The following is a 15,934-nucleotide window of genomic DNA, read 5'->3' as shown; positions in this document are numbered from 1 at the left end:
AAAGTCTAGAATGGTTGGGAATATAAGAACTGCAACTTTTTATTAATTTTTTAAAGTGATGAATCAGCAATTGTATGGCAAGTAGTGAAACAAGGATTTCAGCAACAAATACTCCCCAAAGCAGCGGATTAGACCTGTACAGAAATTATTAAAATTACTCGGGGCCAAGGGCTTTGTTCTTGCTGGCCACCTGCAGTGTGTGGTAATGCCCTTTTAACGTTCTATCAGGAGCCCTGCATGGACTGTCTGACTTGACATTGGACATTACCACGAGGAGACAAGCATGTGGGTAGAGTGATTAATGTAAGCCCTTCTGGAACTAGCCAGAGGCTTAAGGAATTCTTTTCTGCAGCATTCCAGAGATAATTGCCCACCATTTTATCCAGGAAAATGTTAAGTCATTAAAAAAAAAATATATATGGCACACTGTGACACTGGAGACCTTAGTGTTACACAAGGAAGGAAATCAGAAATAAAATGGAAAAGGGGGAAGGGTGTTAAGAAAAGACATACGTGAGTCTGTAGACTCTTTGAGGGTGGGCAGAGTTCATTTCATCAATGTCCATCAGTTTTTCAGATTGATAAGCTCGGAGGTGTTGTGCAGTTTGTCCTTGACAGCCTGGCAAACTTGCCTGAGTTCTCTGAAGAGGCACCGTTATATAAGGTGAATCCAGTATGCTTGCCAGGAGACAACTTCTTATCTCAAAATTCTACGAATTAATTCTCACTCTATTGTTAATGTCTCTATGAATGAAGCTGGAATGCAAGACACTAAAACGAAGTGCAGACTTTAAAGGTAATTGATTAGAAGAAGTATGTATAACATTATTGTGTTCGAATCTATTACTGTCTTATTTTTTTTTTCTATTACTGTCTTAGATGAGACTAATTCGGTTCCAATTTGGCATCCACAATCCATGAGAGCATCTTAGGTTCCAAAATATTGTAGCCAAATATCCTCTTCATCACGCTGGGGCTGGGGGCTAGGGGAGATAATCGACTTCGGTTGTGTTCTGAATGCCTGGGCGCTCCATATGGCCTATTTTCCATTGGCAAGTGAGTCCTTAAAATCTTAGGGGATTCCACTACATATGCATAAGTATTATAAATTAATGTTCTAATGTGCTTTGAGGCTCTTGCTGGATGAATGGCAGGCAAAAGGAAAGAAAACGAAAAACATATTTTTTAAAGAAACCATAGGCATGTGGTTCTCCCCAGGCATCGGAATTAGGGAGTTTGAAGAGACTCAAGAACTAGATCCTTCCTTTTCTGGAATTAACTCTTGGGAGATGGATAGAAATAATGCAGTTTCTTGATACTTTCACTTTCAGAAGTGCTGTGATCATCCCAGACTCCTTGCTTCATTCTTAAGTTATCACCATTTTTCAAACATTTGAAAGTTATTTTTTCTTTGCAGTCTTAAATAAAAACAGAAAAAAAAAATGCATTTAGCTGCATGGAGAGGATCCATCAGAAGGCTCATTTGGGGGAAAAAAAACCTACACTTATTTAACAAGCTAGTCCCTGGCTTGAGTAAAGCAGCCCAAGAAGTCCAAGAATCCTTTCTTTTCTCCCTTCCCTCCCTCTCGCCCTCCCTCTGTCCTTCCTCCCTCCCTCCCTCCCTCCCTCCCTCTTTTCCTCCTTCTTACCCTCCCTCTCCCCCTCCCTCCTCCCTCCCTCCCCTCCTCCGTTCTTTTCTGTCTTTAGCAAAGATTCAGATTCCTTCTCTTTATATGCTCCCTGGAACTGTAACGCACCGTGGATCTTATTTTTTGTTGCAGAACAGTGACTTATGGGGAAAATTCAACAAAGGACCATCAAATAATGTCTAGCATCCAGGAGTGTACTCTCAAATCAGGGGCCAACTTTTCTGGCAAATGAATTGGTCATCGAGGCCTTTAGAGATCTAACAGTAACTTACAGACTGTGGGAGCAAAGCAGCCTCCCTTTCTTTCTTCTGGGTATTTGTTTTCAAGTGATACAGCAATAGGCATAGACCAAATAAAACCAAGTGGCACTGGAAACTAGTGCTGTAGGACCAGCCTGGATTTACAACATTGTATCACCAATTAATAATTTATATGTGTATGTTACATGTGGGATTATATAATTACTATATATGTAGTAATCGCTGTATATTATATAGTGTACATAGCTACTATATATAATATAACCAAAGAATTATAAACATCTTGATCTTAATTATTAGATCTTAATTATTTACTAGCAGATATCCAGTTGCATCAAGGAAAGAAAAAGGGACTTGTGGTTTGTGGTCAGGCCCATCCCAGTTCAAGTCCTCAAACTTCTTTTTTTTTTTTTTTTTTTTAAGATTTTATTTAGTCATTCATGAGAGACACAGAGGCAGAGACAGAGGCAGAGGGAGAAGCAGGCAGGGAGCCCGATGGGGGACTCAACCCCAAGAACTGAATCAGTTGCTCAACCACTGAGCCACCCAGATGCCCCTCAAACTTCTTGAGCCTCATTTCTTCATCTAGAAGACGAAGTTAACTATTCAGAGTTTGTATGGTTTGTGGTGAGGATTAAAAGCCACAAAACAGGCTAAGGACCTGACATAGAGTCTGGCTCATGGAAATGCCTGATAAATGGTAGATAATATTACTATTTCATATTATGCAAATTGAGTGATAATTACTAGTCTCCTCAGTGCATCCTTAGGGGTGTGGGTCGGGGTAATCTTTATTTTTTGCCATAGAAACTGCGATGAGGGAAATGTAACACTTACTCAAGGTCACCCAGTAAGTCACTCTCTGTCATTAGGACTTAAGGGTTTTCAGCTTCCCTGTCTAATTTCAGTCCATTAGGCCACAAAGTCATCAAAACAAACCAGAAAAGAACACCATCAAAAAGCAAAAGTAATAAAATCAAAGGATCCTGGAGCAGTATTGTACTAAAAGCCATCTGCTATCTTCGTCCGCATTCTCAACCCTCTTGAAATGTTATTTGTAAGGTCTTAAAAGGCTTGACTGGAAACCTTCATGCCTTTTTAAAGATACAGTATATCTTCTGCTGACTCATGCATGCTGAATAAAGAATTGTAATATAGATTTTTGAATTTACATCAGAGAGATGTCGATACTTTTTACATTGCCAAAGCCCTTAGGCTTTTGCTGTTCAGAAAGCAGCTTTATGATTAGCTAAGCAAATCATCGTTGATACGGCGGCGATGGGGATAGGGCAGGGGGTGTATTTGGGTGTGTGCTAGTGTGTCTGTGTGTGGAGGTGTGGGGATGATTGAATAAAATATCTGGAACATTTAAATGATTATAAATACGGTCATGCATATTATTTCCGTTCTTTTTTTATATCCAGTGTTCTTACCAGTGTGCTAAAATTTCTGTGCCATAATCAGGTGAAGGGAAAAAAAAAGGCACAAAATGCTGTCTTAGCATTTCCACTTGACTTTGGTGCCTTGTCTCCCTGCCTCGCTCTCTCAGATGCCCTCATTCGTCCCACTCCTTTCCTCCTTTGGGCTTGGCAGGAACACTTTTGCTCGGTGCCAGTGTGGGAAGCTTAAACTCGCTTACTTAAGTGGCTGATCTCATCTCTTCCTTTATGTGGTTTGTGGGATTCCCCCCCCCCCATTTGGGCTTATTACTTCCTTCTACCCCCTTGTAGATTCACCTCTGTCATTGTATTTCCATTATTGTGTTGTCTTTTAAAATAAAACAATAAATATTTAAAACGTAAAGCCTTTTTAGTTTCAGTTGTGTGGCAGATATTTTTATATGAACAAAAATGAGGAGGTGAAAAATGGATTTCTCCAAAGTTTATAAAGGCCCAATGAGGCAAAGGGCACATTCTCAAGTTACAGGATTTTACTTGTCCTATTTCTGAGGAGCAGAGCAAAAAAATTTTTTTGCAGATATTTTAAGAGATGGCAAAACAGGGAAGCAAACCAAAGTCATCACAAAAGGCTCCCAGTGTAGACCCAGCCATCTGCATATAGTTCACAGAACTCTTCTGTTTATTTATGAGTCGTGGAATGTGTAAAGCCAACTTCTAGCTGTAAAAGGACATACAGTTGCTCTCATATAATTTCTTTGGCCTTTTTTTTTTTTCTGCAAAATCAAGAGTTTGCTTTCTCATATGTAGGAAAGCACTGCCATGCATAAGGACCCGGTTTTGGGGAATTAGAATTTCTTTCCTAAAACATTTAAAATGACTAATAAAAATAAGCATTTTATGTGTTTAAAACATGAACATAGAATTCAAATTAATGCAACTGATCTTGGTATGTACACACTGAAGTACCGCACCTGCCAAGAATACTTTAGACTTGCTCTAATGTACTCCTGAAAAGAAACAGAATTAAATTGAAGATAGAAACATTAATTTTCTGCTATAATTTGGTTCTTTTCAAGATAACAATCTTCGATTAAGACAGGCACAAAGGAAGACAATGAAAGAAGCTATATATTTTACTTTAAGATTTCACAATCTGTTTCCTCGTAAGATTTTTCCAGAGGTTTTTATAGGGAAAAATGATTTCTCAAATTTCATCATGGTATAATGAGTTCATGGAGCTAAATTGTTTATACATTAAAAAATTAAATGTCTCTGCCATTCTCGTTCAGCAATTCTGTGCTCTTTCTAGTTAAAAAGAACATTATGTTTTGCAGGCCGGCAACTTCCTTGATATGATGTTTTAGTTTAATCCATCCAAAACATTACCCTCCAGACATTCTAAGAAAGTTGTTTCTCTGACATGATGTGATTTTATGATCTCTTTGAAACATTCTCAGCCTTAAGCATTAAACACAAATAGATGGAAGTAGGTGATAGCTTGAGTGTTTGACCTCTAAATGTGGGTTTGGAATTACCCCTCTGAAGATGTGAAAATGTAAAGTGATATATATACCCAGGAATATCAGAATATAAACAAATGTCGTATCAGGCCAGGTCCAGATTATCTAACTCGTAATCTGAAACCAAATTCTCTTTGTCTCCCTATAATTTCCAGTGGATCTTGGCCACCATCTAGGGATGAATAAATACAAAGATGCCACTTCCCACAAAAGGGGGTGAAGTGAGTTTAATAGTCTCCAGAGTTTTCTATTGCCAGACAGAAAGTCTTCTTATCTATACATCTATGACTTTTACCCCTAGAGGAGGTGTCAACAATACATCCTTTTTTACCCCTAGAGGAGGTGTCAACAATACATCCTTTAGGAATGCAGAGTCTGAGGAAGAATTTCATGGAACATTGGAAGGAAGACATAAAGACCATTGGTTGTGTCTTTGGAAAAGAGTTGGCTGTGATATGGAAAACAAACATGACAATAGTAAAAGCTAGGCTTTGCTCTTTCTTTCTTTCTTTCTTTCTTTCTTTCTTTCTTTCTTTCTTTCTTTCTTTCTTTTTTTCCTCTGCTTTTAGCAGCAATCTCAGCTACCTATAATATATTAGGGATGTTATAAAGCCATTGGAAATTATTTCCTTATCATTTGTAATATTTTATATAGTGTGGTATGTACTACTTTGTGGAACCAGAAATAACCTGCCTTTGAGTGCAGAAATTTATCGAACATTGAACACATAGAAACACATTGTTAGGTTATATTAAGATACATGCAAGCAGATGCCCAGTTGTCACTTCTTCCAGGGTCGTATCACCTTTTATTCATTTTGATGATACCATTTTTCTCTTTTGAAAGACTTTTCACATCAACAATTGGTAGTTTCTTTGGGATTTGATTAATGTCTGTTTTCTGTACCTGATTGTAAGTTTTTGTGATGGAAAGAACCATGAATATTTATACTTAACATGTGTCTGCAGCACATACAGACATCCCAATAAAAATCTTTCTGAATAGGTGAATATATGAATGAAGGAAGGAATGAATGAATGAGTGAATGAAAGTTCTATACTATGTGACACAGTACACTTCGTATGGAAGATGAAGTTGGAAGGGGACCAGGTAGGAAAGTCAGTTTATGAAGCATCTGGGATACTCTAGGTATTAGTTTGTGTTCTGTAGGAGGCAATAGAATAATTTTAGCAGGAATGTGACCCAATGAGATTGATGATTTAGCGCCCACCTTGAAGGTTATGAGGAGAAAAAGTTGTGAGAATGATGGCAGCGTGAAGCACATTGACCGTGTACCTGCAGTGATTACTATTTCTTAGTACTTTCTACTCCCTGTTATTTGCTTATTTATACACTTATTGTCCCCAACTCCTGCTTATCCTCCTATCAGAGAAGAGATAGTGTCTCTGTCTCATTAGATGCGATAGCCCCAAGGTCTCCTGAGTGGCTCAGTCGGTGGGTTGAGCATCTGCCTTTGGTTTAGGGGTCCTGGTCCGGGGGTCCTGGGGATCCTGAGATGGAGCCCCAGGGCTCTCTGCTCAGCAGGGAGCCTACTTCTCCTCTGTCAGTCTGCTACTCCTCCTGCTTGTATTCTTTCCCCCTCTCTCCCTGTCAAGTAAAATAAATAAAATCTTAAAAAAAAAAAAATGCTGTAGCCCCAGCAATAACGGCTACTGGCATAAGGTAGTGCCTCAATTAATGTTTATTGAATAAGTGAATATTTTTTTTTTTAACTGGAACATAGTGAACAGTTTTTAAATATCAGCTGAGCTGTATATCTTATTTCTGCCTATCCTTTTCTTAAGCATTCACCATTTTTTTTTAAGATTTTATTTATTTATTCAGGAGAGACACAGAGAGAGAGGCAGAGAGAGACACAGGCAGAGGGAGAAGCAAGCTCCTTGCAGGGAGCCCGATGTGGGACTCGATCCCAGGCCCATGATCATGACCTGAGTCCAAGACAAATGCTCAACCACTGAGCCACCCAGGTGGCCCTTGAATATTCACATTTTTAATCTATTTTCCATTTTTTGGATGTGGGGTGAGGAGCTCTGGCACTTTGTTTATTTATTTATTTATTTATTTATTTATTTATTTAAGCTCTGGCACTTTAAATAAAATAGGCATAATTTTTTTTTCAGTTGAGGACATAGCAATTATTTTCAAAGACTGTCACAGTTTCTGATTTCTGTCTTCATGTTTCTTTGTGTTCTGTTAAACAAGAAGCAAACAAACAAATTAGCTATCTGAGCTAATTTTAACATATAATCTAAAGAACAGGCTTGCTCCTGTAGCCCCCTGAATGTTTTTCTTTAGAGATTTGTGGTACATTTGGGCTGAGATTCCCTTTCATCAAGATTAGAATAGCTTCTTCTTACCAGTACAAAAATCTGTTTATAGAAGTTTACGTGAACTGAACTTCCTTCTGGTGGCAAAAATACTTCTCTGTGCTTAGACATTTAAAATTCTTTTAAAACCTCAGGAAGCAATTGACAATGGTGATTTTCTTGCAGGTCTCTGTGGTAAAAGGAGTCATGGTGTCCAGAAGCAAATAAATGATCTTGACAACCAAATTCTATTTCCTATTAAAAATCACTGCATGGGATGCCTGGGTGGCTCAGTGGTTGAGCATCTGCCTTTGGCTCAGGGTCTTGGGATCGAGTCCCACATCGGGCTTCCAGAGGAGAGAGCCTGCTTCTCCCTCTGCCTATGTCTCTGCCTCTCTGTGTCTCGTTAATGAATATAAAATATTTAAAAAATATTACTGCACTGTGTGGTTCTATTTTCTTCAATGTCTAGGAATTTTTTAGCTGGAAAGTTGGGAAAATCAGTTTCTTTACAAACGTGGCTCATTTTGTGGATAAGTCTACATTGTGGATGGTTCCCAAGTACTAGATTCTTACATGTAGTATGCAGACATATTTGTTAGCTCTTAGCAGATAAATACATATAAACTAAATATGGGCAATATGATCTGAAAAACCAATATATGTCTTTAAGTAGGTTCCACGCCCAACATGGGGCTTGAACTTACAACCCTGAGATTAGGAGTCACATGCTCCATCTACTGAGCCAGCCAGGCACCCCAAAAAACTAATAATTTGTGTACAGTTTCCTGAGTCTTGTAGCATTACCAAGAGACACAAATAAAAAACTTATTTTTGCAAAATTGCCACTGTGGGAGTAATCAGAGTATAATAAACAAATTAATTTTTTTCTATATAGTTGTCTATAATTATCAGAAAAATAAGCTTTCAAATAGTTACATTTTAATCAATTATCTATGAACTCTGGATTGTAGGTATGTATTGAATTTCATGATTTTCATTGGCTACTCTTTATTTCACACTTGGCCCTTCCTAACTTTATAAAGCCTAACGGGAAAGAAGTTCTGGGAACTTATAGTTTTAAGTTTTTTTTCCTCAAATCAAGTATTCATATGATTCACATTAACTGCATGTGTGTGTCTGTCTATCCAAAATATCCTTTGTTTCAAAAATAATTTGAGCATACTTAAATTTGCATATCATGAAATAGGAAAACTTTTTTGGGAGTAATGATGGGAAATATTGGAAAAAAGTGAAAATTATTATATCTAATATAACTAAGATTTAGTCATTCCAGCTGTGTTCCAGCGGGTTGAAATCCATGCCACCTCTGCATGGAAGTTAGAAGCACAGCAGATGTCTTTACAAAATCTGTGTATGATTTGGCCACTAAAAGTGCATCTTAGAATGTGAACTACCCCCTTCTCCTTCTTTTCACCTACCACGGGCACCAATACTACTAATCTTCGGGAGAATTTTGTAGATAGTCATTACTTTATCAGAGAAGTCCTTCTAAAGAGCTTAAATACTTAAGTGATTTCCCTTGGAGCAGTAATGGTGAATTATGTGGTGCTCTAATTGTGCTATTAGTTTATCTAAGCTAAAATGCAATCTACTTAATTTGAGGGTTTTATTACACATTGGTCTCAAAAGGTGAAACACATTAAAAGCATATTGGTTCTTCTAACAGGAGGTTAAGCCTTTTCAGATACTGCATGTGATGGAAATATTGTCTCTCCCATTTACTGTGAATGTTAGTGTAAGATGTTTTTATTGACGCAGAACTGTAACTTGGGAAATTTGCAAGTTACTTGTTTAATATTTATTAATTTGTTATCATCTGTGGAGTCAAAGTTATTGTTCTTTTGGTAAAACTATTCCAACCTCATGGTACATCTAATTAATATGTGAATTTATTATGAAATTATGCCACTTAGGTTGTGGTGTGTTTAAAACTTAAAAACACAGGTCTATTTATTCAAAAGGAAATTATGTGTAAACAGAGCAGAGAGGATTTTTAAAGCAGTTCACCTATTCTGTGTGATACTTTAATGGTGGATATGTGCCATTATAAATTTGTCAAAACCCAAAGAATGTACGACACCAAGTCCTAAGATAAACTATGGACATTAGGTAATAATGATGCATTGATGTAGGATCATAATTTGTAATAGATAGACCACTCTGGTGGAGGTTGTTGATAATGGGGCATGTTGTGTGTTGGGGGCAGGAGATACATGGAAATCTCATACTTTCTGCTCAATTTTTCAGTAAACCTAATACCATTCTAAAAAATAAAATCTTATTTTTTGAAAGAAAAAAAAAAACAGGTCTACATAAAGTTAAAACGGAAGGAGAGATTTCCCATCTCTTCTTATCTGAATACTAGAAAATTAGAAACTGACTCAACCCTGAAATTGACTCAACGCTATGCTTTAAAAATGCTGTATTTTTTAAATTTTACTTTCATCTTGAAATTATCTTTTATTTATTTATTTTTTTAAGATTTTATTTATTTATTCAGGAGAGACACAGAGAGAGAGGAAGAGACACAGGCAGAGACACTCGATCCCAGGACCCCGGGATCATGACCTGAGCCCAAGGCAGACGCTCAACTGCTGAGCCACCCAGGTGTCCCTTGAAATTATCTTTTAAATGATAATTGAGTTGGCAGACATAACATTTATCAATACACTAAATTTTTACTTATGTAGTGACACTACAGTACCTGGGGGTATAGCTCAGGGGCAGAGCATTTGACTGCGGATGTAGTGACACTACAGGTCTGAATATGTTTACTGTAGTTTCATAGTTATAAATTATTGTTTACTATTATAAATCTATTGCTTGTAAGTGGCTGACCTGTGTATCATACGATGTTTAGTGGCATCCTTTGGTATCTATTTATGAGATGTCAATAGTCCCACCCAAGTTGGGAAAACCGAAACTGTCTCCTGACATTGCCCATGTCACTTGAGGGGAAACTGCCTTCTGTCAAGAACCATTGTTTGTAAGGTAAATGTACACAACTCTTATTTTATTGTTGTTCAAAATATGTAGTGTGTACATATGTGTATGTGTATTTGGCTTCACAGTTCTTAGTGTATAAATCAGGTTTTGCAAAAACAAGAGTGCAGACATAAAAAGGAAATTCCTTTACTTTGTTCATAATTCATAATGCTACTACTCAAGGGTTCCTCGCTGGCTCAGTTAGTCGAGCATGTGACTTCTTGACCTTGGGGTCATGAGTTCAAGCTCCACCATGTTGGGCGTAGAGCTTACCTTAAAAACAAAAAAAAAAGAAAGAAAAGAAAAGAAAAACAGTACTGCTTATAATGCTACTGTTCAGATTATGTGCTTTTAACCTCTCTTTGTAAATTAACAAAGAATGGGTACACATTTGTACCCTCTTGCTCAAACAATATACACAACTGAGCACTTCTCATTAGTAGTTTTAGCTTCCTGCATTAGGGGCTGATTCAAGCTACTTTTGCAGCAGACCTCCCCTTGTGCTTCACACCAGAAGGCTTTAGAATAAACATTTGGCTGAAAAGTCTTTATAGGACTCATCCAGCTGTCCTGTGAAAGAACTGTTGCCCACACTCACATGCATTAATGTATGACTTGCCAAAATGTTTGTTTGCCTTCACATAGACAAAGGCACAATGCGAATGTGAAGAGTATACTGTTAAATTATCACTTCTTGAGCCAACCAAGTGAACTTGGAAGTTTTCCATATATAAATATAAGATAGACAGTTTACTAAACCATTTTTTAAAAGAATGATGGAAATTATTAGCTAACATTTGCTAAAAAATATAATTCTAAATTAATCTTATAGTGGATTTTAATAATGCAAAGGAATTTTATAAATAAACTACCATATGATTTTTATTTCTCTTTTGGAACTACATTATGTATTCTACAGAGAGTTTTCTAATTTTTCTCCTATCTTCTTAGTCTTTCCTGTCTCCCATCTTTCATTTATTGCTTTGCTCCTATTTCTACCATTGAATCTTTAAAGGTAGTGATATATCAATACGAACTTGAAATTTGGAGCTGACCCAAAAAAGCTTGTATATGTATTACTTTAAAGTAATTTCAAGATAGAAATGCAAACTTGTTTCCATGCTGCTACTATTAATATATATTTAATGAATTACCTTGACATATGCCTGCTTTGTCTTTAATGAACAATACTAATTTCAGTCCCATAAAATATACATCCAATCGATTGTATATAAATGATTAATTTGCATATGCTTTACACACAAACTTACACAATTGTGCCTTCACATTACCTTCTTCACATCAGCTGCCTTCTGAAATAGTTTCAGGGTGTGTAGCAGCACCAATCTGAAATCTTTAGTAGAACATAAAACGTTGCATGGAGCTAAACCTTTGACTAGGTAGCAACTTTAATAACATTTTAAAATTTGAGGTATTCGGTAGAAACAACGATACGACCCGATTGGAAAACAAAAGAAATGGTTAAGGTGATATATCATCAGGTATTCTCTGGATAATTATGTTTTTAATGTGTCTTTATCGCGGTGCGGGCATACTAAATGGTGATTTTTGAGCATTTTTAAAGATTTCTGTAACAAAGAGCGTTCCTTCCTTTTTTTATTTAGTTTTTCTTCTTTTCAGATGAGGACAGATGCAGTGAGGGCTGTGTGCCTAAATGAACACTTTTACTAAATTAGTCTGGCATAAACACAACACTGCTAGCTTTCAGTACAATTGAAAATAAGCGTGGGGGTTTAGAGGTCTTTCTTTTCATAGTTCTGTTAAATCATGCTTAAAGTTCAGTTTGTATTCCAACAGTAGCATTTAAGACAGCATAGTTAAGAATCTCTTAACATTTCCATTTACAACTTCCCTCTCCCTCTAACATTTTCTTTAATGATTGTAGGATGTTTCATGGTAACAGCTCATCGGCAGTTAGAGCCAATGACCTAAATATGCAATTAAAATTGCAGTAGCCTTGCTAGGTGATAAACTGGCCCTCACTGTGGGCTTTGGAAATACTATTTTCTAAAAAAAAAAAAAAAAAAAAAAAAAAAAAAAATACTATTTTCTTTCCTCAAGACCTCTTCTTTTTACTATTTATAAAATGGAAAAGCACACTACTGGGGCTGAATCCTCTCGAGAAATCACATTAAAGGGTCTTTACAGATTTAAAAATGAAGCTGTTGAAACGTTTTTTTGCATTGTTGATAAGACTTACTGGCCCTGGATATACCCTTTAAACTAAAATCATTCATTTATTTGTAGTTCGTGGGTGGCAAAAGATGGCATGGGGATGTCTATGCTTTCGTAACTCAAGGGGGCACATGTAAAACTGCCATCCTGGAGAGTGTGCCTTAGATGGCACTTGGCCTTTTGGCAGTCACATGCGTGTGTACCAGAGAGGACTGACCTTCCAAACACCATGCTTGGGGAAATCATGGGCTCTTATAACGAAAAATCATGTTAGTTCAACTTCCTCATTTTAACATTGAGGCGATTTCCTTCAGATCACGCAGATAATGGTATAGGAGCTGTCAAATCATAATATGAGTTTCCTGATTCTCAATACAACCTCTGGTGCTTCAGGGCTTTATCTTTTTCCATTTCATGTTACTTCCCGCCTTCCCTCTGACTGCCATAGGTATCATAGGACAGATTTTCAGCAATTTAAAGGATTCTATTTTATTAATGATAGACACAGACTTAGACTATAATGTGTGTGTGTGTGTGTGCAGGCACGCAGGTGCGCAGTGATACGAATTAGATTAGTTCTAGGTGTGTAACTCCTGCTTACTCAAAATAAACTGGCTCCATAATTTTGTTACCTTATTTTACCTTTTTGGTTTCATTTCCTGTGTGTGTAAAATATAACCTGCTGAATGTACTGAGAGATCTAATTTACTAAACTCAAAGCATTGATAATTTTCTTCCACTAACCATACCCTTCCATGTGAGGCTCCTCCTCCTCAAGCCCCAAACCACTTGAGGTCACTGTTCTTTCCAGTTATTTCTTTGTTGATGTCTCATTCCTGAACCCTAAGCAGAATAGGTCTCTGCTTTCTGTGAGCACAGATGTGTCTGTGTTAGTTTGGGACCTAGATCTGTACTTTGCAGCTTCAATTTAGAATCATTGTCTTGAAAGCTAAAATTCTATAGACTTCTTAGTCTCGTCCACAGTATTACTCTGCCCATAGCATAGTGTTTTTTACTGTGTGAAAGAGCAAGTTTCCTCTGGTTCTTTTGGCTAGTTCTTCTCTTCCAGGTTCTTTATTTTCTCCTTACCTTGTTTTCACACAGTTTCCAACTGTCCTTCTCCATAGACACTATCATCTCCTCTTATATAATCCTGGATTATTATAAGTAAAATTAAGTTACACTTTTTTGAGTGTGAAGACTTCAACTGAGAAGGTATTCAAGATGCATGGACATATTATTTGTGGTTGGAGGGCATAGTTTTACTGTATCTTGATGTCTGTGCTCGGTCTTCAGGGAAAAAAATGGGAATGGGCTTTTAAACTTCAACTTGATGGCTAAGCATTGAGTCTGCTTTGATACCTTCATTCTACCTTCAATTTTAATAACTATTCTTCTCCTCATTCCTCTGATCAAGTCATAGACTAGTGCTAGAAATTGCTTTTGGGATAATTTGCTCTTATCTCATATATATATGAGAAAACTGAGATTCAGAGAGCCTAAATGATTTGTCCTGAACCCATTCAGTCAAGTCAAGAAATCAGGTTTTTTTGGTTTGGTTTTATTACTAGCATTTCTAACTGCTTATCCTCTCTAGCTCTGTATCCTTGTGCTGTATCTAGTTGTTTAACCAGGCTGCTACCTTTGATATGTATTTTTGATGCATGATTTTTCTCATTCTGAGCTTCAGAGGAATAGGGAGCCTATAGCAGGACCCTACCCCATGGTTGCGTACTCACCACCAGGCACTATACTAACCTCATGCCCACTGCCTCCTTACTTCTAGTATGTGGACATTCCCTTCCTGGTAATTCTATGTGGGCTTCATGAGGCCTTCTTGGTTTTATCCCAGTATCACCAGCCACAGTACCTTAGATACCATGCTTCCTTTCCTGAATTCTGAATTCTGAATTCTCTCCAACTGCCTGCTCAAGAGAAATATTATGTATTTCCGGTCTCTACTTTTGATTTATCTCTTGTTCTAACTGATGAAGAAACAGAAGGAAACCAAGGGACTTCCCTGGAAATTCTTTTTGTAAAGGGACTTTGAGATTGCTTTTGGAACGTGCAGTCTTGTTCCGAATGAAGAACATGTTTTTCATGATCTTGCAACTCTCCTTCAGTTCTTCTGAGACTGAGAAAGTATGTGTGTGTGTGTGTGTGTGTGTGTGTGCGCGCGCGCGAGCACACACACTTATGTTCAAATACCACAAAAGTGACTAAAGAAAAATGTATGTCATTGGAGGAATTCCTTTGAAGGCATTATGGTATGATGGAATAAGTTTGGGCCTGGGATCAGATTCACCTCATTTGGAAATGAGTTCTTCTAATTACTAAATATCTGACCCTGAAAAAAGTTGTATATTAAATCCCAGAGTGAGAATTAAAACACAGGTTTACCAAGCTCTAAAATTTGTTTTTTATTCACCATGCATAACACATTCTCTGCTTCACAATGTTCATTCAACATAACTGACAAGGGGAATGTTCCTGTTTTTCTGTCTTTAGCAGGAAGGGCAAATGGATTTTATCTTGCCTGAAGGTCAATGATTAAAGGCTGAATAGTCAAATTATGTTATTTTTTAAAGATTTTTTTTTTTATTTATGTGAAAGAGAGAGCATGTGCAGAGGAGAGGGGCAGAGGGAGAGAGAGAAGCAGACTCTCTCCGGAGCAGGGAGCCCAATGTGGTTCTCAATCCCAGGACCCTGGGATCAAGACCCCAGCCAAAGGCAGACACTTAATGGGCTGAGCCACTCAGGCACCCGGTCAAATGATTTAATGTCTCTAAGCTCCAGTTTCCTCAGCTGTACCACTGAGGTAAAGATAGTTGTATGGCTAAAATAAGATCATGCATGTGAAAGATACATTTTAGAAATAGCAGTAGTAGCACTATCATTCTACCTTCTCTCCATCTTAGGAACCTGAGTAGGGTAGAGTTTTCTATAAGTAATGATGATGTCATAGTCTGTTCAGGCTGCTATGTAACAAAATACCAGAATGAGTAGCTTATAAACAGCAGAGATCTATTTCTTGCAGTTCTGGAGGCTGGAAGTCTGAGATTATGGTGCCAGCATGGTGGGATGGGGACTTTCTTCTGGGTCACAGATTGTTCATTGTACCCTACCATGGTAGAAGGGGTGAGGACGCTCTGTGGGGTCTCTTTTGTAAGACCATGAATTCCATTCATGAAAGTGCCACTCCTGTGACCTGATTACTTCCCAAAGGCCCTACTTCTTAATGCCATCACCACGGGCATTAGGATTCCACCATGTGAATTTTGAGGGAGAAACAAACATTCAGATCATAGCAGGGTGTAACATTAATTTTGGATCGTTGAGGTGATCAATCTGAGGCCACTGACATCAAATACATCACTACTGAGAGATATTTAGATGGGGATGGTAAATTACAAGAGTTTACTCCTGAAAACTCACACTCAGATATACCTAAAATCAGCTTACATGGTATGCAGTTACCCGTTATTACCTAGAAGTAATGAAATTTAGTGTTTTTCCCTCAAAGAAAACCTAAGTTATAATCTAGGAAAAGAGATTTGTGATGGAAAGTAAAT

General features: G+C 37.4%; 1 protein-coding gene and 1 long non-coding RNA gene across 16 annotated transcripts in view; one reads left to right on the top strand and one right to left on the bottom strand.

Moving 5' to 3' along the window:
- Window positions 1-15,934, top strand: part of PCDH7 (protocadherin 7) — a 417,486-nt gene that overhangs the window by 115,886 nt on the left and 285,666 nt on the right. The window lies entirely within an intron of this gene.
- Window positions 12-14,359, bottom strand: LOC112654168 (uncharacterized). Of its 2 annotated transcripts, XR_003132842.3 has the most exons (4): window positions 14,121-14,277; window positions 11,438-11,520; window positions 6,838-7,041; window positions 12-1,418 (listed from the first exon to the last, which is right to left on the bottom strand). It is a non-coding gene; the product is annotated as an uncharacterized LOC112654168 (long non-coding RNA). The 2 variants fall into 2 exon arrangements; XR_007409970.1 differs by lacking the exons at window positions 6,838-7,041; window positions 11,438-11,520 and having other exon boundaries at window positions 14,121-14,359.

The sequence above is a fragment of the Canis lupus genome, chromosome 3 (assembly GCF_003254725.2).
Source record: "Canis lupus dingo isolate Sandy chromosome 3, ASM325472v2, whole genome shotgun sequence".
In the NCBI taxonomy this organism is placed as follows: Eukaryota; Metazoa; Chordata; class Mammalia; order Carnivora; family Canidae; genus Canis; species Canis lupus.
This window is presented reverse-complemented; position numbering and strand designations above follow the sequence as displayed.